Raw genomic sequence first — 22967 nt, 5'->3', positions numbered from 1 at the left:
CCGCAGTGGCCATGCGGTTCTAGGCGTTACAGTCTGGAACCGCGCGACCGCTACGGTCGCAGGTTCGAATCCTGCCTCGGGCAGGGATTTGTGTGATGTCCTTAGGTTAGTTAGGTTTAAGTAGTTCTAAGCTCTAGGGGACTGATGACCGAAGAAGTTAAGTCCCATAGTGCTCAGAGCCATTTTTTTTCTCGGTGGAGGATACCTGGCGTGAACAGTACGATCGAGGTAATCCCACAGTCTCGATTGGGCTTAAATCGGGGAGTTTGGTGGCAGCAGAGTACGATAAAGTCATGCTGGTGCTCTTTGAACCACGCACGTACACTGCGAGCCGCATGACACTTTGCATTGCTCTTTGAACCACGCACGTACACTGCGAGCCGCATGACACTTTGCATTGCCCTGCTGGTAGATGCCATCGTGCTGCGGGAACCTTCCAGAATGCGAGATCACCCAGGGAATGCCACGAAAACATTTCCCGTACCATAACGCTGCCTCCTCGTGTCTCTACCGTTCGGACGATTTTTGCTGTATGTTTGCTTTCAGACGTTTCACGCCGCGCACGCCTACAGCCGTCTGTCCGATGGAGCATAAAACGTGGTTCATCTGAAAAGGCAACCTGTGGCCGCTCTGTGTACGCCAGTTGCGGTACTGGCGCGCAAATTCCAGTTCTGTCGCCGATGAATAGCAGTCAGCATGGTTGCGTGAACCAGGCGCCTGCGGAGCCCTATACGCAGCAACATCCACTGAACAGCCCTTGAGGAGACAGTGGTCATCGTAGCCCCTTGGTTCATCTGGGCCGTCAGTTGCTCAACAGGTGCACACCTGTTCGCCCGTGTCATCTATGGCGCATGCAGAGCCGGCTGGAGAAAATATTTCTTCACGAGCGGCTTTTCATTTGGCGCCCTTCATCTCTGCTTTTCCATCGTACACTTTCATCCGTCTTGGTTTTCGCTATTAATTATGATACATCACCCCCCCCCCCCCCCCCCAAACAACCGCTGCTTATTGGTCTGCATTCTATACAGAAGTCTCCCCCTCAGCTGGGCGCCCCAAGCAGTGGGTGGTGTCGTTCAGGCCTTAAACCAGCCCTGGACCCTGGTGCACCACAGTTGCATTGGTGCCGATTTTGGGCAGCGCATTTTGCCATGCGTGGTATAATTTAACCACGGCGGCGCGCAAACAGTTAACCAACTTAGCCATTTCAGTAACGCTTCCACTCTTAGCCCGGAAGCAAATGCTCATGCCTTTTGGACTTTAGATAATTCGCTCGGTTTACGACAATGACTGAACTGTTTTCCACCCCCCCCCCCCCTCCCGACACGCTTTATATAAATCCCCTCTACCAATGCTGCCATCTGTCGTCTGTGAGTGGCTATTGCGCGTTGACGTCGAGCAAAACACCCGTTTTGTTTTGTGCCCGGATGCTGCCAACTTAGACAATCTAACAATACAGTACCCATGTGTGCTTTAGGAATGGTAGTTATCGTCGAAACAACCGATGTTCGTTTGTTTTTCGTCTCCAGTTTAACGCGACCGTTAAAACCACACAAAATAACAGGTTTCTCAAATAACCGGCTTCCGATTTTTATCGCTGGTATTTCTAGTAATAAACGTAGATTTCCAACGAAAATTTAAAAATTCTAATGATGGTCTACATCTACAAATATACTCCGCTAGCCACCAATCGATGGGTGGCGGAGGGCACAATTCGCGCCAATGTCATATTCCCCCCCCCCCCTGCCGCCCCCCCTCTGTCCTACTCGACAAACTCCAGGATTTCACTAACAAAATTACTCAACTATATGAAAATATGCTCCAATAAAGACCAGAAAAATAAAAAGGCAACCTGCACCTTGGCTGACTGATGAACTAAAACAGCTCATGAATCTCAGAGATGCTGCACATCGAACATACAAGATACACCCTACACCTGAAAATCATGCTGTATACAAGCAGAAACGAAACAAAGTCAGTCAAGCGGTGAGAAAGGCTAAGCTCAGACATGCCCGTACATTAGCTGACAATAGATGTAGATTAGCTATCCTGTGGAAAAATCTCCGTAGTCTCTGTTTAGGCAAAATAAAAGTTGTAGAAAATCTCATGGTCCCAGCTGAAGAACTAAACCGATTCTTCACATTACCTACAACCAAAATTGATCCGCAAAAAAAAAAAACAGAGAATCATTGATTACTTCATGGGGATGAACGACTATAGCAAAGAAAAATTCTATCTACAGCACGTCACTTGCAGTACTGTCAAGAAAGCCATAATGCGGATTAGATCAGCATCTACTGGACATGATGGTGTCACTATCCAGATGGTAAAACTTATTATTGACCAACTACTGCCCTCTATAACAGACATTTTCAAGGATTCATTAATCACAAGTGTTTTCCCTGAGGCCTGGAAACTGGGCAAATTAAGCCACTGCCTAAAAAGGACATCGCCGCAGCACCCTCTGACTACCGCCCCATCTGCCTTCTTCCTGCACTATCAAAGGCCTTAGAATATATAGTCCATGACCAGCTCACCAACTACCTAACTACTAACAACCTACTAGACGAATACCGATCAGGTTTCCGTAAACATCGAAGCACAACATCCGCTCTGATAAAGGTGACAGATGACCTGAAACTTGCCATGGACAGACAAGAAGCGACTATCATTTGCTTCTTAGATTTCAGCAAAGCATTTGATACTGTCGACTTCGACATCTTACTAGCCAAACTTAGCGGTCTAAATTTTTCACCAAGCACAGTGCAATGGTTTCGCTCATACATGACGTCTCGTCAGCAACGCGTCCTGTCTGGGAATATAAAATCACAATGGCGGCAGGTAGTATCAGGCGTTCCCCAAGGCTCAGTATTAGGTCCTATACTCTTCTCTCTATATGTCAATGATGTGTCATCGGTTCTGACCTATTGCAAATACGATATGTATGCTGATGACCTTCAGTTGTATCTAAGTGCGAAACCAAGCAATCTCAAGAAAGCTATTGAAAATTTCAATACTGACCTCGATGCACTGTCAAAATGGGCACAGGACATAGTTCTAAAACTAAACCCATCTAAAACCCAAGCGGTACTTGTTGGTCACTCTAAGCTCATTAGCCCAAAACATCGGGAATCCGTACCACCTCTTATCCTAAATGGAACAAATATTAACTTCTCTCCCTCAGCAAAGAGTTTGGGAGTAATAATAGATGAAAATCTAAATTGGACAGAGCACGTAACTGCAGTGTGCAAAAAAGTATCAGCATCCCTTCATGTCCTACAAAAATATGAAAAACTCTTCCCTTTCCATCTGAAAAAGAAATCAGTACAAACGCTTATACTCCCAATCATTGACTACAGCGATATTATCCTACAAGGCCTCTCTCAGGAAAATTTCCGACGTCTAGAACTGGTCACGAATGCCTGTGTCCGATATATCTGTGACGTTCGACTTTTTGATCACATTTCACCAGCATATCCAAAATTGCCCTGGCTGCGTGCAGACAAACGCAGAGATTTCCATACACTCTGTCTCATCTACTGCCTTATAAATGTACACTGCCCCTCATATCTCTCCTCGACCCTAACGCTCATGTCGGAACAACATGACAGAAACACACGTTTCCATTATAATAAAATCCTCTCCGTTCCACTGCATCGCTCAGTCACCTTCTCCAAGTCCTTTACAGTAGCGGGAACCCGACTCTGGAATACCCTCCCTCGTTATGTTAGAGAACTTAAAAACATGACCGGCTTCAAAAAAAGTTAATGACGTATCTACTTAAGCAACAGTAATGCCTTCCTCTGTACATGAGTGCACTTCACCTCATTACTTCCCTCTTTCCCCCTCCTTAAATCTCCCTTACCCAAAACTCGCTATACTAGTAAACATCTACTTTACACACCAAGATATTAATGTACATCTGCACAAACCTTCATTACTATTGCCAATCATTCTCATGTTTGTCATTATTATTTGATTTTTTTTTTACTGTTGTTATTATTGCTTTCACCATAATCTGTATGTATAGCACCTGATGTAAAAATACTGCCAGCATTTACTTTATTAGGTCTTAGTCATGTTTATGATTATTATTTGATTTTTTGTTTTACTGTTATTATTATTGCTTTTATCATAATCTGTATGTATAGCACCTGTTGTAAAAATACTTCCGCATTTACTTTATTAGGTCTTAGTCACTACTCTTTATTCATATTGTCACTAGAGTAAGCTAATTTTCTCATTTAAACTATGTTCATGATGTAACTCTGATGTGTGAAATGCTGCATGTGTGGAACACTGGTCCGATGTAAGAGAGGGCCTGATGGCCCTAATCTGATCAGGTTAAATAAATAAATAAATAAATAAATACTCGCGGATCGCGCGAGGAAAAAAGGACTGTCTGAACGCCTCAGTACGAGCTCTAATTTCTCTTATCTCTGAATGGTGATCATTGCACGATTTGAAAGTTGGTGGTAGTAATATATGCTCTACATCCTCGGTGAAGATCGGATTTCGATATTTAGTGAGCAGCCCCTTCCGTTTAGCGCGCCTCTATCTGCAAGTGTGTGCCACTTCAAACTTTCTATGAGATTTGTAACGCTCTCGCAATGGCTAAATGTACCAGTCACGAATCTTGCCGCTCTTCTTTGGACCTTCTCAATCTCTTGAATCAGATCCAACTGGTAAGGGTAAGGGTCCCATACAGACGAACAATACTCCAAGACTCGATGAACTAAGGTATTGTAAGCTATTTCCTTTGTTGAAGGACTGCATCGTTTCAGGATTCTACTGCAATCTAGAGTTCGCCTTACCCGTTACTTGTGTAATCTGATCATTCCATTTGAGATCATTTCGACTGTGCGGCTAATCCCGGCGGAGGTTCGAATCCTCCCTCGGGCATGGTTGTGTGTGTTTGTCCTTAAGATAATTTATGTTAAGTGGTGTGTAAGCTTAGGGACAGTGACGTTAGCGGTAAGTCCCATAAGATTTCACAAAAAAAAGATCATTTTGAATAGTCACACCCAGATACTTGACGAATGTTACCGCTTCCAAAGACTGGGCATTTATTTTGTACTCGTACAAAGTATGAGATCTCGATCGATAGGAGGGTTGAGGCTGCAGCAGAAATTGGTCTCATTGTCTCCAGCAAAGAAGACAGCGACGATGGAGGAAACAGGCACGGCGACGACGTTTGATAACTTCGCCGCATCGTCTTTTTACCTCCTCCGGTTTTTAATCTTTCAAAGCAAATGGAGTACTGTAGTTCATTGCTATTGCACTTTGTAAAATACTAGGAAAGTAGGGACATGTCATTCTGCAATACAACTTACGTCCGACGATGAGAGTGAAAAACTGAAGTGTTGGGTGTGGGGGGGGAGCGAGCTAGTAAGTTTTGCACACTCCACGGAAAACATACATACCGTCGAAAAGGCCATTCTCTCAGCAGTGCTGTACCGCTTCTTATGTCACGTGTCTGCTGCTCATTTCTGACTCTCGCCGTCATAATTAAAATAGCACTTATCGCTCTTCCCTCTTTCTATAACAACTCAATATTTCAAAGGAATGGAAATTTTGCGAATAAACATTACTCGCTTTTAAAAAAAGTTTAATTTAAAAACCAAAAATTTTAGCGCTACTGCTATGGCAAATTGATGTGCCAGTGTTTTTGCCTGTGAAAAATGAAAAACCCTGTTTTAACCGAAAAGTGCCGAAAAACACCGGTTATTCATAACTAAAATACCGATATCGTTTTTAAGAGGTCGGTTTTTCCCATCGTTAATGTACTGTAGCGGTACGAAGTCGTTATCGCGTCGTGCCAAACCAGTAAGCACGAGAGTGGAGCCAGTACTGAGTTAGGGGAGCATGACGTGCCCCCCCTCCCCCTTCGCCACGATCGCATCACTTCTTCCCCTTCCACAAACAAGATGCAGCGAATCGGTGGGCGCAACTCGCTACCTCCTCTCCCCGCACGCCGCTGAGAATTCGTGTGGCACATTGTGATCAAATGATAGATCTGTTACCCTCTTGTACCCTCTAGCTTGCCTACAGAAATGCCATCGATGTTCGTTAATCTTCTGTGATGGTCTGTAAGTGTACATGAAACATTAATTTTGATAAAAGAAGTTATGTTTTGTTGCATAGTATAACAGCAGTACACTGAAGTGACAAGTCATGGGGTACCTCGTAAAATCGTGTCGGGCATCCTTTTGAAGCCGCGCGGGATTAGCCGAGCGGTCTGAGGCGCTGCAGTCATGGACTGTGTGGCTGGTTCCGGCGGAGGTTCGAGTCCTCCCTCGGGCATGGATGTGTGTGTTTGTCCTTAGGATAATTTAGTTTAAGTAGTGTGTAAGCTTAGGGACCGATGACCTTAGCAGTTAAGTCCCATAAGATTTCACACACACAAACATTTGAACATTTTTTCCTTTTGCCCGGCGTAGTGCAGCAACTCGACGTGGCATTGGTTCAGCAAGTCGTGGAAGTCACCTGTAGAAAGGTTGAGCCATGCTGCCTCGTACAGCCGCCGTCCATAATTGCGAAAGTGTTGCCGGTGCACGAAGTGACCTCTCGATTATATCCCATAAATATTCGAGGGGATTATTGTCCGGTGATCTGGGGGGCCAAATCATGCGCTCGAACTGTCCAGAATTGTTCTTAAAACCAATCGCGAACAATTGTGACACGGTTACATGGTGCATTGTCATCCACAAAAATTCCATCTTTGTTTGGGAGCATGACGCCCATGAATGGCCGCAAATGGTCTCCAAGTAGCCGAACATTAAAGGTAACATTTCGAGCGCAGCGACAGCGACAGTCGACAGAGAGGTGTCACCCGGTGACACTATTGGTCTCTTATTATTTCTTAGAATAGTGTCGCGTGTCGCCGAGTGTAAATATGGATTTTAGTCGCGAAGAAGACGAAAAACTGATCAATTTGGTCAGTGTCAACCCCCAGCTACATGACGTCAAATTAGATGCATACAAAAATACACTTGCGAAGGACAGTATATGGAAAGCTGTAGGGAAGGAGCTCAATAAAAACAGTGAGTATTATTTATTTAACTACACATTTTATTGGCCAAGTACTCTCATTTATATAAGTATGTACAAGCGTGATATATAATCAAATTAATTTCGTAAATAAAAAAATATACATATCGTTATGTATGTTTCTTGTAAAATTAACTACGGTAGTTCAACGAAAATCAATTAGCATTATTTATAGCATTCTCTTGCCATGGTACTCCGCCCTGTGTATTACAAAAAAACCGTTTAAGCGTGTCTCTCACCTCAAATCCAACACTGTTTGTAAAACCTCCGTTATGCGCCAATTTTATCATACTTGTTGACTGAGTCGGTGTTTCACATTGATAGAAGGGAATTGGTTGATCTTAAAGATAAGCACCTCGCAAATATTATGTAGGCAACTAGCTGTTATAATCAGGTCATCAACTGATTCTGGTAAAATTGCAATTGGTGTATGAAACACTCTAAAATACTTGAGACAATAACCCAAAGGCGCTTTCTACTACTCGACGAGCACGACACAAACGGTAGTTAAAAATTTCTTTTTCCCGATCCAATCGTGCAACTCTTCGAGAGTATGGCTTCATCAGGTAATTACTAAGTGCAAATGCTTCACCGCCAATTATGAAATGCGGCATTAAAATATCAGTGTTGGGAAGGCATTTAGATGCAGGGAAATTAAAATTGTTTGTGGCAATCTTTTTCCCCCATCACGGATTTTTGAAAAATACGGCTGAATGTTTATAGTTGAAAAAAAAAAGAGATCCGCTGTTTTTTTTGTGTTTTTATGCGCACATGTATGCCATCAATACTACCCACACAGTTTGGTATATTCCATTTCTGCCAGAAATCTTGTTCAATGTGCTTAAAAGTAATTTCATTTGGCGAGGGCAAGATTATTGTCATAAGTTTTGTTCTCAATAGGTTCAAAACTTTCCTAGCGATCCGGGAGATATAGCCGTCAGATATGCGATAGGCATATGACAAAGACTTAAACGTTTCTCCTGCAGCCATGAATCTGTAAAAAAGTAAAAAAAGAATTCCTTATCATTATTTATAGGCAATATGTGTTTTGTAAATGTACACGACATACGTAAGAAACTGTGATTAGTATTTCAGTGTTAACATGTAAAATGCATGTCATAATTTTCGTTACAGGTGAGGGTTGTAAAAGACGGTGGAAACACATTAAAGACTCCTACAATAGATTCAAGCGCAACAATAAATCAGGAACAGGATCTGCTGCACTCTAAATGGACAATATATTAACAGTTGAGGTTTCTTGAGATCGCATCTCAGCATAGAACTGGCGGCACTAACGTGGTGAAAGACAGGGTCGACGGAGATGATACTGCTGAGCAATGTGGGAGTGAGAGTATTGTCGCTTACAGGGAGGTGAATGAGGAAGGAGCTGCGAATGAAACTCTTACAGACCGCCAACCTACAAGAAGTACTGAGGCTACTAATACTAAACGACGGTGCCGAAACAAAAAAGACAATACCATTCTCAATTACTTATAAAGAGGGATGACAGTCGGCAGACATTGTTAATAAAATAACACAAAAACATGATACTGAAATACATTCATTTTGCAGTCACATCGGTGATGTTTTGCGCTCGCTACCACAAATTTACAAACTTAAAGCCGAAGCAAGAAATTTTTAACATCCTGATTAACTATCAAATGATGGCAGCCGAGAATACTGATTCTTCTGTTCAGCAGTTCAGTACCGAAGTGTCATTCAACTCTAGTTCATGTCACTCAAATTCCCCAAGTCAAACTGCGAGCACTCCTGATTACATAATTTCAAAGCCTTCTATTTCCACCAATTCCGTTGCCATGTATGCATACCCGCCTCAAGTACCTGCTGATTTGACACTACCACCTGTTCAAGAACAGCACAGTTTTAGCGTAGAAGAGCCGCGCGGTCTAAGGCGCTGCAGTCATGGACTGTGCGGCTGGTCCCGGCGGAGGTTCGAATCCTCCCTCGGGCATGGGTGTGTGTGTGTGTTTGTCCTTAGGATAATTTAGGTTAAGTAGTGTGTAAGCTTAGGGACTGATGAACTTATCAGTTAAGTCCCATAAGATTTCACACACATTTGAACATTTTTTCAGTGTAGAAGAAATTGAAAATTTGATACAAGACGATACAAATACAATACCTTAACGTTAAGAATAATTTTTCTTCGACTGTAATCACATCTCTTGCAGTTCTTGGTTTGTAATTCTTCACGAATTAAATTGAAAATAAAATTAAATTGTTTTTTATTTAATTTGCAGTAAGATCTAAATTTTTCTTCATTACTTCGTAAATGTTTTTCTAACATGTAGAAACCTTCCTTGCGTCTTTCCTTGAACATCGAGTTAACAGGGCGTCTCCTCTTTAAATATTGGTACAAAAACAAATCATCATCTTCCTCCTCTTCAAAAAGTAAACGCACAATTTCATTAGTCGACATGTTTTCGCAGACAACCGTCGTCTTCGAATTCGAACGACACACTGTATAGTCTGTCAAATGTGTGTGAAATCTTATGGGACTTAACTGCTATGCTAAAGTCATCAGTCCCTAAGCTTACACACTACTTAACCTAAAATTGTCTTAAGGACAAATATACACACACACCCATACCCGAGGGACGACTCGAACCTCCGCCGGGACCAGCCACACAGTGCATGACTGCAACGCCTTAGATCGCTTTTTTTTTATTTCATTTTGTTCGTTTTCGTTCGTTGCATCTGATCAGGGCGGACGTCGCAAGACACCCTTTTAAGCTCGTTGTTGATCTATTAACTCAGTTTTTTATTGCAGAGGACAGCTATCCCTCTGACCGAACACTCTGAGATACCGTGCCGACACCGCTCGGCTAATCCCGCGCGGCTAGAGTCTGTCGCTGGGTACGGCAACAACATGTCGCTGTCATGGCTATCTGTCGCCTGTCTCTGTCAACTGACGCCTGTCGCTGTCGCTGCGCTCGGAATGTTACCTTAAGAGGACCCAGTCCATTCCATGTCAACACAGCCCACAGAAATATGGAGCCATCACCAGCTTGCACAGTGCCTTGTTGACAACTTGGGTCCATGGTTTCGTGAGGTCTGCACCAACTCTAACTCTACCATCAACTCTTACCAAATGAAATTGAGGACTCATCTGACCAGCCCACGGTTTTCTAGTCGCTTAGGGCCCAATAGACGTGGTCACGAGCCCAGGAGAGGCGCTGCAGACGATGTCGTCTTGTTAGCAAAGGCACTCGTGTCGGTCGTCTGCTGCCATAGTCCATTAACGCCAAATTTCGTCGCACTGTCCTAATGGATACGTTCGTTGTACTTCCTACATTGGTTTCTGCGGCTGTTTCACGCAAGTGTTGCTTGTCTGTCAGCACTGACAACACTGCGCAAGCGCCGCTGCGCTCGGTCGTTAAGTGAAGGCCGCCGGCCACTGCGTTGCCCTTGGTGAAAGGTAATGCCTGAAATTTGGTATTCTTGGCACACACTAGACGCTAGATCTCAGACTGTTGAATTCCGTAACTATTTCCGAAATGGTATGTCCCATGCGTCTAGCTCCAACTACCATTCCGCGTTCAAAGTTTGTTGATACCCGTCGTGTGGCCATAATCATGTAGAAAGGGAACCTTTTGACATGAATCACCTGAGTACAAATGACAGCTCCGCCAATATACTGCAATTTTACACCTTGTGTACACGATACTATCGCCATGTGTATATGTGCATATCGCTGACCATGACTTTGGTCACCTCAGAATATTGAAGGATGAGTGGAAAAAGAACAAGGTAAGTTAATTTTTATGAAACTGGAGAAAATGCGGTTCTTTTGTTTGAACCGTGATTACAGCAATATATATAGACACATACAACACTTTTTATTTCACACATTAAACATCTCGAGTACATCGAATGTGGAAGTAGCGTTAATGGCGTCCGGAGAGTTCCCAGAATGAAGTAATTTCCCAAAATTTAGTCAACCGTCATTCCGTAAGGGGAAAGAAACAGGTAAGTCAAGCGAAACAGACGCAATATTTTCATAATAACCACGAATGGACAAATTTTTGTTTACAAAATTGTTGAGGCTTTCGTGGCCACTTGTTGACAAACTGCCTATTGGCTTCCGTCTCGGGTTCTTCGGCCGACGTTCATCTAATGATTTTTCTGACGTTTCGCCAGCACGAGTGGCTGGCATTGTCAAAGCTTCACCCTCCATTGCCGGTGGTGAACTGGAGGCGAGCTCGCGGCCGCAGACTATATGTACCTGGCGCGCCAACGTCCGAGGGCTTCTCCACGGTCATTTCCGGTGCGGTTCTCCTCCTGCTACCTGCGACGGTCGTTCGCTGCAGTACGGGAAGCCAGGATCCGTTTACCTTAAGGCTTTCCTCCTTCTTGTTGAAACTGTTCGCGTGTTTTTGGATTTCTACAGCTTCTCTGAACAAGCGCGTGTGATAGTGCTTCTCTACAGCCACACGCGCTTGTTCAGAGAAGCTGTAGAAATCCAAAAACACGCGAACAGTTTCAACAAGAAGGAGGAAAGCCTTAAGGTAAACGGATCCTGGCTTCCCGTACTGCAGCGAACGACCGTCGCAGGTAGCAGGAGGAGAACCGCACCGGAAATGACCGTGGAGAAGCCCTCGGACGTTGGCGCGCCAGGTACATATAGTCTGCGGCCGCGAGCTCGCCTCCAGTTCACCACCGGCAATGGAGGGTGAAGCTTTGACAATGCCAGCCACTCGTGCTGGCGAAACGTCAGAAAAATCATTAGATGAACGTCGGCCGAAGAACCCGAGACGGAAGCCAATAGGCAGTTTGTCAAATTTTTGTTTGTGATAATACAGCAATAGTTCTCAAATATCGTATATTTAGCTGTGGGGCAGCTGACTAAAGGACTCCACAACACCAGGACGGAAAAACTTAATCATGCTTTGTGAATCTTTATATTTTAGTGTGGAAATTGGAAGATCTAGACTAAAAATGGAATTGTACGACTTAGATTACAGCGAGCAGAAAACTGCAAAGTTTTTGTGCGCTAGACAAGTAAGAAATTATGAAGTTAAACATAACATTATAAGCATGATTAGCACATCCATTGGTTGACATTGTCATAGTGCCATTGTGATGCCATTTTGCATTCATCCGTGGTATTTTTTTCGATTTTTCAGCATACGACAGTGGCAGCATTCAGATTGGCTGGTTTTTGGAAGGGCATTTTGCAGTGTACTTTGAGTCAAATCGCTTTTTCCATTTCTTGATTAATACTGATCAGTCAAAGGAGATTGCTTATACAAGGATGCTTCTATCATTACCTTGAAATTTACGACATTTCTATGGCCATGCACAGGGAATTTAATTTTTATCTTCTTCAGGCCACTAATTTGACTTAGAGTTACATAATGAATGAAGGGGAAGACCGTGAAGTTTTTGCTTTGATCACCAGCAAAATCACAGAATATGCAGAATGTCTCAGAAGGAATGGTCGATATTCAAGGATATGACAGAAACTTCCATTCGAAGCGAAAAAGCCTGTCTCTAAGGCGCATATCCCAAGAACTAGGAGCACTGGTTCATCTTCGCTACTGCGAAACACATCTAATGTGCTAATAGCTCTTCAAGATGTGCGTTCACTAAGCAGTTTGATCTTGTTTTGGTCGATATTATTTTCTCCCAAAATATGGAAAGGAAAGAGCGTTAGTAGACGAGATTTGTTTCACAGTTGAAAAAGTTATCATAGCTCTTACGGTACGCATTTTAGAGCCCATGTTTACTGGACTTTTTTGCTTCGAATGATCCTTCCTGCCATATCCATGGATATTGATCATCTATCCTGGGTACATTATACACAGCTCTTCAGTGTCCGAGGCACGAGTGATAAAAGGGAAAAAGGAATGACGTCACTTAATTTGCATCCTTTTTCGCAGTGCATTCAGCATAAATATAAAAAAAAAGGATTCGCCAGTTCCAAGAACTTGGATATTGAACAAATAAATCGAAAATTGCCACTTAAAATAAACGTCATTTGTCGCAGTATTTGGCAGAGATACATGTTTTGCGAAGTCTATGCTGATTACCACCGTCTTTTTGTTTTTCCATGCTGCCAATTTAGGCTGCATTCACAAAGGCACTGACAACGGTCACCAGAGGTCGCCCGAAAACATGGGCCGACAGCTTCGTCACGGTACGTCCGATCTCCTCCGTCAGTTTTTGGCGGGTCAAGGATGTTAGGATAGGTTAGAGATTTAAAGCGCCAATGACGGGATGGACACCATGACGCCCTCTGCAATGCAATGCGACGTTTGTTATTTTAAAAATGCCGGAAGCATGTAAAAGAAGTATAACTTTCTCGAAAAGAATATGGCGAGTATTGGAGACTCTGCCCTCAGTTATCGGAATTACCAGACAAGTTTTAGGAATTCATGAAATGATCGGAAAAACCCCATTCCACAAAGTTAAAAATGCTTTGACCTTGTGACGCCACTTTCCTTCTCACAACACCTATTAGTGTAAGAAATGGCAACCACCTTTGAGGCTAACATTCCGTAACTGGCGTTTTTCATTTGTTTTTATACGTGTCCATTACGAAAACATGTAGTTTTAATGATGCATCACATTAAGGATCTCTCCTAAACACAAGGTTGCGAATACGGTTTATTGTGTTACAGTTGTTGGATGTGCGGCTTCCGTGTATAAAGGTCTTGTCAATGAGACTGTGAGCACATAATAGTTAATTTACGTGGTGAAAGTAGATGTTTCTATTACATGATGAACAGATAAAATTTGTGTGTGTGCAGGTATTATTTAATCAATGAAAGATATATTTGTGGTTTCACAGCAGCTCACTTAATTCTAAAAATGGTGGAAATAAATACAGTACTAGCAGTATATTTTAGTACTGCAAACTTCAGTGCTGATTAAACGCTTGCCCAGAGGATTTGCGGGTCAACATTGAAAATATTAGCTTTTAAAGTAGTCTTTAGGGCATCGTAAATAGCATCCAACATATCACACAAAAACTTTGAGATTGTTCTTTTCAGAACTTGGTGAAAGCCAAAATATTGTAAAGATGTAATCGCCAGATGTCAGGTATGGAAGTCTCTTCCAGTTTTCTTCCTTGAGACAGAACTGCAACTCTAATGTGAGTATCGGATTATTAAAATATATATATATATATATAAAGTCGAAATACACCTCTACAAGCACTTGAAAATAGCTTCCGTTTTCCGAAAGTGTTTCACATGTTGGTCTTCTGTTTTACATTACGAGATTATTCGTGGTGACCTTGAAAAGCAAGATTACAAACGCTCTGTTTTGCTGTATTTTTTTGAAGTTGAGCACACATAGTCAGTTAACATTCAATGACTGTCATTCAGCATACGTGTGAAGACATAAGTTTAGAATGAGACTCTGTGAACACCTAAAACACTGAATAGTGGCAACACATACACCACATTTTTAAACTACTTCATATAACAGAAACACAGTCACCGCCCTACAGACATCAAAATGCGAGTAAGCGTGATGATAATTTTTAGAGAGCTCATGTCCACATACCACAATTAAAAAAAGATACACTATAGTAACTTTAAGCAAAAGATACGCCATCCTTCTCACTTGAACAAATTATTTTTTGAGGCTGTAATTTACACGAGAAATTTCCGATAAAGATTTTGCGTACCTTTGGTTTCCAATAAACCTGTGATGTCAGTGGCCGCGTATGAACGCAATCGTCTGACAGCTTTTGGGAACGCACGTGCTGTGGATAGTTATGAATGAAGGTGAATGTACAGCTACTGCGATGTGTAGCTTGATACCTGAGATATCGACGAAGAAGACAAAATCCACAACTATGGGTGCATCCAGCTGAAGACTTCATAACAGAAACAACCCTTGTCATTATTATTTTTTTTTCGTTTTCTCGATTTCAGCGCAACCTTGTAACCATCCCCGAGACTCGCGATTTATTCTAATCAGATACGGCAGAAACTACAGAGACTGCATCTCAAAAATGTGACGATTCTACAAAAACAGTCGTCAAAATAATTTCTGACAAAACAGGCTTTGTCATTTGACAAGAGCAATTTTTGTATGAAAGTAGGTGACAGTACAGCCTCAATGTTCACTGTCGCCTTCGTAGTACTTGGATTATTTTAGTCTACTCTTTGGCAAATAGCGCTTCAGTGTCTGTAGTTCTGTAATGAATTCCGACGAAGTGTTCAGTAGCCTGAAAAGCAGAAACGTCAAGAAAGAAAGGAAAATGTAATAAAGAAGAAGCTGATGAGGGAGGAACACATGAATTACGTCGGCCAAAGTGTTCCCGACAAACGGCGTAACGACGTGACTTCTTTATTGTTTCATTACTTGAAAAGTAGGCAACATCTGAAGAAGGATTTAGTTTTGATTTCAGAGGGAAGCGTTGGTCAGAGAATAAAAACTTTTGTATGATGTATTTTCTGTATGTGCTAATGCACAGCCTGAAATTGTTCAACGGAATAACTTACCATTTTTCCATGGCAGGTAATTCTGTTTTGCCCAATGATCAAGATATTTCCTTAATTTCACGTAAGAAACAGAATAAGGTAATAGAATTACCTGATGACTGGGACACATTTATTACCTCTTTTGGAAAACAACACTTTCCGCATCTGCAAAGTACACCACTCATGATATTCAATATGAAAGAAGCTGTTGAACAAGACTTCAAACCATATGCGAAAAAAGAAGTGATAGGGCTAAGGATGTATAAAGTAGAGCCATCCACGAGCTACATTTTTGTGCGGCGTTGCTATACAGGACATTGGCGTTGGGTTGTACTTCGGAACAAGAAGTTTCCACGTGCAATAATTTTTAGTCAGATTTACAACAGTGTACCCAAGATTAAAAGTGGAAAGCTCAAGACCTCAAGGCGCTTCTTTCTTATTCGAGGAGTGTCAGCCAAAACTTTTTCAGGACATTGATTGCCTGTAGAGAGGAAGAAGATGGGCCGCACATGGATGTGATTGAATCTGACGACAGTAGTGGAGAGGACCAGTGAACGTTTATCTGGTCAGTTGTGTGTATCTTTAATGTAACTTAATCTTTTGTTCTGTAAAAAATTAGTAATGCCCAGCTTCTTTTTGTGAAAACAGTCTATGGCCGTAAGGACTGTAACTTGACAAAGAATCGTTTTAGCTACACCGAAAGGTAAGTTAGTACAGTGTCGTAAAATGATTTAGACATTCCCAAGAAGCCACATAAAAATATAATTGATGGCGAAGTTTTTTCGCTCTCCTGAATGATGCAAATTTTTGACAAGTTTTTGTTAAAGAAGTCTTCACTTGTTAGAAATTACTTAAGGAGCAATTTCAGACATTAACTTACATGAAGATTTATGTGAGCATCCTGAAAACTCCTTCTGTGTTCTTATACAGCAAAGAAGCATGGGGGAGGATATTGTTATGGGTGGCCGGAATCCTCTTTCCACAACAGAAATGCATACTGGATTACTACGGTTCTTTCTAGATGAACTGGCAATTTTGCTTAACTTGAATAGAGTCAATGTTTTATGGTACAAGCTCGTCTTCCAGACGGATGTAAAGTACAATTCTGGTTGGGGTGACTAGTCCCACTATAGTCACTAATCTGGTTTGGTTCAAAAGCAGACACTGAAGTCCTGGATGCTAAGTCCAAACAAATCAAAGGGATTTGAACCAAATGTGTTCTCACTGTCTCTTGACTTCAACACAGTTAAATTTCAATGTCCTGGAGTGAGATTTGTAAATGGCAGGCAAACTACACTGTCCAAGCACTGGAATTTCCTGTCCATTGTAAGCAGTGAGGTTCTTGCTAGATTAAGAAAGGCGTGGTGTGCCTAACTGTTCGTACGTGGTACGATTAAGCAAAGTTACTGAGGCACCTGTAAGTTCGCACGGCGGCCAGCAATTCGCAAAGAGGCAAATAGTTTGTTAGAACGTCGTTGCACAGCACTAGGGCGAGATGGAGGCACAACCTTAATCCTACTTTTGTCAGGACCTGTTGTAGGTTTTGAAAACACAGCGTTGTCTGCATGTGCAAGAGCATGTTTTTCCTGGGAGCGAGCAAAATTGGCGTTTTTGCGCCGTTGCAAACAAACTGCTTAGACATTGCCCTCTTTTTCCCCACTCGTGTAGCACGTGGCGTCACTGATGGCAATCCTGTCTTCTATAGCAAGCAAAACATCGGTGGCAAGACTTCACTAAATTCACATGTCTGTTTACCTGTCTACGTGCCTGTCCGCTCGACTGTGTACGCGCTCGTTGATGTGGCTGTTTGGAGCGGTCGCGAACAAGGGGCGACCCGACCCGACCCGACAAATCGGGGTCTGGTCAAACTTACCGGCCGCTGCGGCACTCGAATCATATTGTTTTAAGATCTGCAATACTTGAGGAAGTGATGGATCAGAGTACTTTAAGATCCGTTCCCGTATTCTGCTATCTGGGACGTTGAATGTATTGCATCTCTTATCATTAAATAACTGTAAAAGTTGCCACTACTACACTTACATTTACACTTGCTAGTCATGCCCGTTGATTCTGTGTACCACTGGCGGTACATCTGTTCCGGATTTTTCTGCAAGCAAAAGAACTGATATCTAGCTGCAGCTACTTGGACTTCTTGGTCATAGTACTGACAAGGGGAAGGCCTCAGACACGGACAACCGATTCGGCTCAGATTTGGCAGGTCGCTTGTGTACAACCTAAAACGAAGGACTCTAATATATTTTGGGTCAACACCCCCGCAATTTTGAGAAAATCACCCCTAAAGGTTATGATGAGCAATCGACTCAAAATTGGAGGCATCGATAGATAATTGTAGATAGAGCATTTTTCATCATCAGGTATGGGGTCCGAAAACGCAAACTTTTCCAGAAATCGAGGAAAGGAACTTTTAGAACTGCCGCTTCTGTACTCACATGGTGAACGCTTTTCAACGGCCAAGGTAACTGGCTGGGAATCGGAAAACCCGGGTTCGAATCTCGAAGAAACCTAGCGGATGTTATTCTTTTCGTTTGTATTTTTCCATATCTCAGTTGATAGGGATAGGAGGGTTAATAAAGTAAGTAAGTCAATACGGAATGATAATAATAAGGTGGGCGAACTAATTTCCCAAACGCCGTGAGTTAGTCAAGTATTAAACTTTTAAGCCTTGTCACATGAAAATAACTCCGAGTAAGAGTCCTGCGAAATCCTCATGAGGGATCACAGATAGCCAGGCGACAGTCTGGAACCGCGTGACCGCTACGGTCGCAGGTTCGAATCCTGCCTCGGGCATGGATGTGTGTGATGTCGTTAGGTTAGTTAGGTTTAAGTAGTTCTAAGTCTAGGGGACTGATGACCACAGCAGTTAAGTCCCATAGTGCTCAGAGCCATTTCAACAGATAGCCAGCCAACCGTGCGACGCTTGCATACAGCGAGGCACGAGACAATGCACGCAGGGAGAAATATATTGTCCCGGTTGCCTCTTCGTCATATCATAGTTGTGAACCTGGAAGAGTGAAGGTGTCCAGCAAGCCTTATAGAAGTCAATCGGAAAGAGTTGTTTTCCGCCAACAGGCTGCCGCGAACCTCGCGGATATACACTCCTGGAAATGGAAAAAAGAACACATTGACACCGGTGTGTCAGACCCACCATACTTGCTCCGGACACTGCGAGAGGGCTGTACAAGCAATGATCACACGCACGGCACAGCGGACACACCAGGAACCGCGGTGTTGGCCGTCGAATGGCGCTAGCTGCGCAGCATTTGTGCACCGCCGCCGTCAGTGTCAGCCAGTTTGCCGTGGCATACGGAGCTCCATCGCAGTCTTTAACACTGGTAGCATGCCGCGACAGCGTGGACGTGAACCGTATGTGCAGTTGACGGACTTTGAGCGAGGGCGTATAGTGGGCATGCGGGAGGCCGGGTGGACGTACCGCCGAATTGCTCAACACGTGGGGCGTGAGGTCTCCACAGTACATCGATGTTGTCGCCAGTGGTCAGCGGAAGGTGCACGTGCACGTCGACCTGGGACCGGACCGCAGCGACGCACGGATGCACGCCAAGACCGTAGGATCCTACGCAGTGCCGTAGGGGACCGCACCGCCACTTCCCAGCAAATTAGGGACACTGTTGCTCCTGGGGTATCGGCGAGGACCATTCGCAACCGTCTCCATGAAGCTGGGCTACGGTCCCGCACACCGTTAGGCCGTCTTCCGCTCACGCCCCAACATCGTGCAGCCCGCCTCCAGTGGTGTCGCGACAGGCGTGAATGGAGGGACGAATGGAGACGTGTCGTCTTCAGCGATGAGAGTCGCTTCTGCCTTGGTGCCAATGATGGTCGTATGCGTGTTTGGCGCCGTGCAGGTGAGCGCCACAATCAGGACTGCATACGACCGAGGCACACAGGGCCAACACCCGGCATCATGGTGTGGGGAGCGATCTCCTACACTGGCCGTACACCACTGGTGATCGTCGAGGGGACACTGAATAGTGCACGGTACATCCAAACCGTCATCGAACCCATCGTTCTACCATTCCTAGACCGGCAAGGGAACTTGCTGTTCCAACAGGACAATGCACGTCCGCATGTATCCCGTGCCACCCAACGTGCTCTAGAAGGTGTAAGTCAACTACCCTGGCCAGCAAGATCTCCGGATCTGTCCCCCATTGAGCATGTTTGGGACTGGATGAAGCGTCGTCTCACGCGGTCTGCACGTCCAGCACGAACGCTGGTCCAACTGAGGCGCCAGGTGGAAATGGCATGGCAAGCCGTTCCACAGGACTACATCCAGCATCTCTACGATCGTCTCCATGGGAGAATAGCAGCCTGCATTGCTGCGAAAGGTGGATATACACTGTACTAGTGCCGACATTGTGCATGCTCTGTTGCCTGTGTCTATGTGCCTGTGGTTCTGTCAGTGTGATCATGTGATGTATCTGACCCCAGGAATGTGTCAATAAAGTTTCCCCTTCCCGGGACAATGAATTCACGGTGTTCTTATTTGAATTTCCTGGAGTGTATGTAGTGCTTTTTCTATCGTTAATGCGCCGAATGAAATATGTTTTGTGAATGAATACAGTGTTCTTCCGTAAGTAACATATGACGAGTACTGTATGTAGTTTGTAGTAATTAGCTCGTGTGTTTATGACGTAGTAACTAGTTATTGTTTGTTGTGTCATAATTTTCAGGTGCATAATCTGAAAAATGGATGATGTACACCCTTCGACTAGCGCTGTAATATATAGTTGGGAGCCTGTCACAGACGATGGCAAGCGGAAAGTTACCGACGTTGTATTTTGGTTTGTAAAAGTGTTGCAAGACAGATGCATTATCTGTGCACTACCGCAAGCAGGCAGTTCTGTTTCTCGGCGTTTCAGATTGATAGGAGCGGCTATAGTCGAGCGATTTTTGGAGCTGACAAACGAAATGACATTTGTTGATACTGAAGTACTATACCATGAAGACGAAGCAAAAGGTGATTCAGTGGAAGATATCCCGACTAGTGAATCGCAAAATGGTCAAAACACTTTCGAAATCTCCACGTCACTGGGAATATGTGCTTCATCTGTTCCCGATGAGTATTACGAACCAGTTACTGAACGACTGAACTACGGCGCTATACCCCTTGAAGTAAAAGTATAGGCCGTACCGCTAGCCAGGAATCATCCAAATTGGAACTTACAAATACTGCAAAAGAATGGAAAAACAACAGTCCTGAAAAGGAAGAAGGACCTGAAATTGTGGGAAAGTGATATCGTTAAAGGAGGGACAAGATACGACAAATACCAGGCGCGATAAATAAGTGGACATACGACCGATTTGTCGAATCTCGGTGTCGTAACGAGAATGAAACAACGAGAATACTTCAGGAGTGGGCTGCATGTGCAGCGCTTCAGTATACGGCCAACTTGCTGCATTATTATCTTGGGCAAGAAATTTCAAATCGGAGTATAAAATTCGTCAACGGCACGTCACTAAATACGTCTCTCATAAGGAGGTACAAAATATACAAGATATACAGAAAGTGGCGGCTCTTTTCAGCACGCAAAGGGCGTCGCTTATGATCGGTTTTAATCGTGATCACGTGATCGACATCGATCGAACAGGATGCGAGTATCGGGTGAACATTCGATGCGCGTTATCGCATAAGGGAGAAAAACGAACCCTTGTCGCAGTTGGTAGTAAAAACAAACTAACACATTCGTACACGGAGCAATATGCCATCACAGCCTCTGGAAAAGTGTTGCCAAAGGTTTTCCTATATTTACAAGAAACGAATGTTACATTCGGTCCTTGGGTTATAAAAGAGGTCAATCTTTTAACCGAATCGTTGAAAAATGTTTACATTACCTGCTCCAAATCCGGGAAACTGACGAACGCGATTTACAGAAAATTTCCTGAGAAAGTTTTAAAAACATACGTGTCTGATAACAAGTGTTGTCTAATATTGGATTCCTGGAGTGGAAAAAGTAATACTACATTATATGACACAATGTTTATAGATGGCGAGGGTCAGCCGACGTGCACAGTAAAAGTAATACCGCCTAATTGCACATCTGTGTGGCAGCCGTGTGATGTTTATTTCTATCACCAGGTTAATAATTTTATTTCCAGGCTTCAGAATTGCAGTGTGCTTCTGGAAAACCAGCGGGAATTGCACAACACGGATGCAATAACTATTCACAGCATAATTCATAACCAACTTTCAGCACCGATTTTCAGGCAGTGATATCGTATGCGTGGTACGCATCAAAATTATTCCCGAAAAAGACATACTTTTAAATGTAAACCAAGTTTGTTTTCCGCCGACTCTTCGGAAGGAAAAGCGTAGCTGTCGAAAGATTGCATTCATTAGATGTTCTTGATGCCGTGAGTATATTTGTTTCGTATGTTTATATGACAGGTATCATCCATCTAGTTGTTCGAAGAAAAGTGAGGACACGTAACAGTGACTGGAAGACCCTTTGTAAAGTGACCTGGAGTAACATTTTAGTTGTTTACTATCCCAAGAGGTTTGAAAAATGTATTTGCTTACCTTATTAACCCTCCTATCCCTTTCAATTGATGTATGGAAAAATACAAACAAAAAGAACAACATCCGCTAGGTATTCTTCTAGATTCGAACCCGGGTTTTCCGATTCGCAGCCAGTTACCTTGGCCGTTGTGCTATCTGTGCTGTCGGCGAAAAGCGTTTACGATGTGGGTACAGAAGGGGCAGTTGTAAAAGTTTCTTACCTCGATTTCTGGAAAGGTATGCGTTTTTGGACCCCATATCTGATCATGAAAAATGCTCTATCTACAATTATCTATAGATCCCGCCAGTTTTGAGTCAATTGCTCGTCATAACCTTTAGGGATGATTTTCGCAAAAACGCGGGGGTGTTGACACAAAATATATTAGATTCATTCGTTTTAGGTTGTACACAAGCGACCTGCCAAATTTGAGACGAATCGGTTGGCCGTGTCTGAGACCTTCCCCTTGTGCGTTAATGCAGCGATTACTTGGTCATGAAAGAGTTCGTCGGGAGATGCGATTGGGAATAGTTTTTGTATTAGCCTGAACACTGGGGACCCGGCAATGGACAGGAAGCATTATAACTTTACGGTACATTGAACACGATGAACCTGACAATGTGCTTGGAACTGAGTCAGGCATTCGATCGATTCCTCCTCTGTTTGCTTAAATTGCCAGAACGTCGGTATTCTGGTCGGTCCATCCTGTTTCTTTTTTCCCCGCCTACTCTGTCTTTGACTCCTCCCCCCCCCCCTTCCACGAGTCCTATTGCTTTCCCTTCCACTGCCTTCCTCACTCCTTCTCGCGTCCGCCGTGCCGCCCCCCCCCCCTCCTTTTTTTTCTGCGTCGTCTCCCTGAAGATGTCGGAAAGTTGCTCCAAGGAAATATTGTGGAATTTGCACAACGTGATCCGACGGCAAACCCGTGAAGACT

The 22967-nt window shown here is 43.5% G+C and overlaps 1 protein-coding gene across 2 annotated transcripts in view; it reads left to right on the top strand.

Annotated features, from left to right (window-relative positions):
- LOC126187538 (alpha-1,3-mannosyl-glycoprotein 4-beta-N-acetylglucosaminyltransferase A) overlaps positions 1 to 22967 on the top strand; it is an 875060-nt gene that overhangs the window by 2708 nt on the left and 849385 nt on the right. The gene's annotated exons all lie outside the window — the stretch shown is intronic.

Source organism: Schistocerca cancellata, chromosome 5 (assembly GCF_023864275.1).
Source record: "Schistocerca cancellata isolate TAMUIC-IGC-003103 chromosome 5, iqSchCanc2.1, whole genome shotgun sequence".
NCBI lineage: Eukaryota > Metazoa > Arthropoda > Insecta > Orthoptera > Acrididae > Schistocerca > Schistocerca cancellata.
This window is presented reverse-complemented; position numbering and strand designations above follow the sequence as displayed.